Below are 2,975 nucleotides of genomic sequence, written 5' to 3' on the forward strand. Positions count from 1 at the left end.
GAGAGAGAGAGAGAGAGAGAGAGAGAGAGAGAGAGAGGGAGAATCGTTGTGTATTGTCAGAGAGGGTTAAGAGAAAAACTCTCTGGTACAGTGTTGGTGGTGTGGATGGTGAGTCGGGTGTTAAGATGGTGATATTGTGGCTATTGTTGTTGTTACTGTAGTATCGGCGGTGGTGATGTTGTTGTTGTTGTCGTTGCTGACGGTTTATTATGGAAGTGGCGTGAGTACCTTTGATAGGCGTTTGCGACATCGTTGAAGTTTTGAATTCGCTGTTGCTGCTCTTGCTGTTGCTGTTATTGCTGTTGTTGCTGCTGCTGCTGCTGATGCTGCCATTGTTGTAGTTATATTGATGTTGCTGTTGTTATTGTTGTTGCTCCTGCTAATACTGCTGCTGCTGCTGCTGCTGATGTTGTTACTGTTGCAATCGCTAGCAGTGGTCAGTTATGAGAAGACCCAGACCCCAGAAAGTGCCAGCAGCTCTACAGGGGGTGGAAGCGAGTGCCAGCGGAGTCGGGAACAGGAGGAGATAAGTGTTGCTTTTATTGGGTGCGGTTTATGTGGCTGATATTGTTGGTCGTGACGGTTGCTTCGAAGTTGATAGTTCATATGATGCTGCTGTAGATGTTATGGTTGTTGTTGCTGTTGTTGTTGTTGAAGTGGGTGGTGGTGGTGGTGTTGGTGGTGGTGGTAGCGTGGTTGCTGTTATTTGTCGTGATCGTGGTTTTGAAGTTGATACAAATGTAGTGGAGGTGTTCATATGATGCTGCCGTAGATGTTATGGTTATTGCTGTTGTTTGTTGGTGGTGGTGGTAGTGGTGGTGGTACCGTGGTTCGTGTTATTTGTCGTGATGGTGGCTTTGAAGTTGATAGTGAAGATGTTCATAATACGATGATTCTGTAGACGTTATGGTTGTTGCTGTTGTTGTTGGTGGTGGTGGTGGTGGCTGCTGTTATTGTTACTGGTGTTATTGCGGTTGTCGTAATCGTTGTTATTGATGCTATTGTTATTGTTAAGCACGTTGTTGTGGTTCTAGTCATTCTTGTTGCTGTCGTCAAGTTTTAGTTACAGGTAGTATGGATTCCAGTGGTAGTGACTATGGTGCAGATACATGTATAATCAATTCTCTTTATGTTCCTGGACGGGCCGGGGGCATTGTTGCTATCGTTGCTTTGACGGTTGTTGCCAGTGTTACCATCACAACCGTTGAGGAATACTGTTTCCTTTTAATGAGGCATATGTCCCCGCATCAGTCTGTCTGCCAGTCAATTTGTTCATCTATTGGTGTCCTTGTAGGCTGTCTTTGTTACAACCTCGCCTCATTTCATAATCTGCGACACACACACACACACACACACACACACACACACACACACACACACAAACGCGCACAGGCGCACACACACATACACACACATATACATATACACACACACACACACGCACACCAAACCACACGATATGAAAGTCAGGTAAATCCTAGCTCTCTCGGCCAAAACCACAGACTCATTCTATTAATATTAATATTCTCAAACTCTTACCACAATAGCACGTATGTCTATGGACAAGATCAGCAGACGTGAGAAACTTTCATTCGGATTCCTGAATATCCAGACAACGACAGAGTCGCATTCCTACCAGACACCCCAGAACTAATGGGCGTAGGTCCCTAGCGGCGAGGGTAACTATCTCACCGCGGCACCGTAAAGTGGGCGGCTACGGCACAACTAATTGGCCGGAACTCTCCGAAACAAAGTGCGCCAAATGTGTGCAGTAAATCGCCAATCAGGCAAGGCGAGTTGAGACAGCGGGGAAATGGAGCCCACTCTGGCAACTGACAAGCACTGCATTATTGTAAGTAAGTATCTTTAGTATGGTACTGGTAATGCGTTCTGTACAGTAGGTGGAACATAATCTGAGGCTTGGCAAAACAGCGCAAGACCATGCGTCTGAAACTTCGGAATGATGGGGTTTACTAGGACTGTCTTTCATAGAGTTCGTTTTTATTTATTTACTCGTACTTATTTTATTTTATTCTAAAGCAGATGTTTTTTCGGGGGGTAGGGGGAGGAGGGGTTTGGATGCTTTTAATCATGCATACTTTACTTTTTTTTTACAATTGAGGCTGTAGATTCCCCTGCTGTTATTTTGCTGATGTCTTTTTGCTGAAACAGATTCTGCTCCTCCTCTTGCTGCTGTTGTTCTTATAGGTTGTGACTTAAAACCTAAAAAAACCAACCCCAGAATGTTTACACAATTCTTTTAAAAAAAAGAAGAATAAAAACATGATGGATGTCTTTTATCAAAGCTTTAGTCAACAATATAGTTTATTTCTATTTTGTCTTTTAAAGACTGAAGACTATCTGGAGTAGGACAGGGGAAAGGGTATGTACATTGTTGACTCGGTAAGTGCCATGCCAGCTGGAATACGATGCAAAATGCAAATGATCACGTTTCGTATCCCTCACGCGGCGTTCTTCAACTTTGGTTCTTTGACGAGTTTTCAGTACTATTTGTACTCACTTGCTTCAATCCTGTCGGACAAGGAAGTGAAATTTAAGGTCCTGCCTCTGAAATGATCAAACAAGAGTTGAAGTGGGCGTAATAAAACATAAAACCAAGTCGATACGACCCAAGAAAGTACAAAAGTTGAAACGTCAGCTGCTATATCTTTATAGACTTCCTTGTTCTGTTTTTGGCGCGTTATTTGATTTAAAGGCTGAGTTGTTTGGGGGGTTTTGTTTTGTTTTGTTTTGTTTTTTTCTGGGGGTTTTTTGTGTGTGTGAATTGTGGAAAGTTCATGTAAAGTGCCTTTCCCCAAGGACACACACAACGTTGTTGGGCCCCGCGTGGGTTTTAATCCCATGATCTCTCAATTGCGAACCCAACAGTCTAATCACCAGACCCTCTGACAATATTGAAACATTTGTGAAGCGTGCTGACAAAGTGAGTTACTTCTTGGGTTCGAGCCCTATGG

The 2,975-nt window shown here is 43.6% G+C and overlaps 1 long non-coding RNA gene across 1 annotated transcript in view; it reads left to right on the forward strand.

Moving 5' to 3' along the window:
- Positions 1–1,515: 1,515 nt before the first annotated feature.
- LOC118478174 overlaps positions 1,516–2,975 on the forward strand; it is a 42,295-nt gene continuing 40,835 nt past the window's right edge. Inside the window, exon 1 of the long non-coding RNA XR_004858878.1 lies at positions 1,516–1,856. This is a non-coding gene — a long non-coding RNA (uncharacterized LOC118478174). The remainder of the gene's footprint in view (positions 1,857–2,975) is intronic.

Source organism: Aplysia californica, unplaced genomic scaffold, assembly GCF_000002075.1.
Source record: "Aplysia californica isolate F4 #8 unplaced genomic scaffold, AplCal3.0 scaffold00393, whole genome shotgun sequence".
Lineage (NCBI taxonomy): Eukaryota > Metazoa > Mollusca > Gastropoda > Aplysiida > Aplysiidae > Aplysia > Aplysia californica.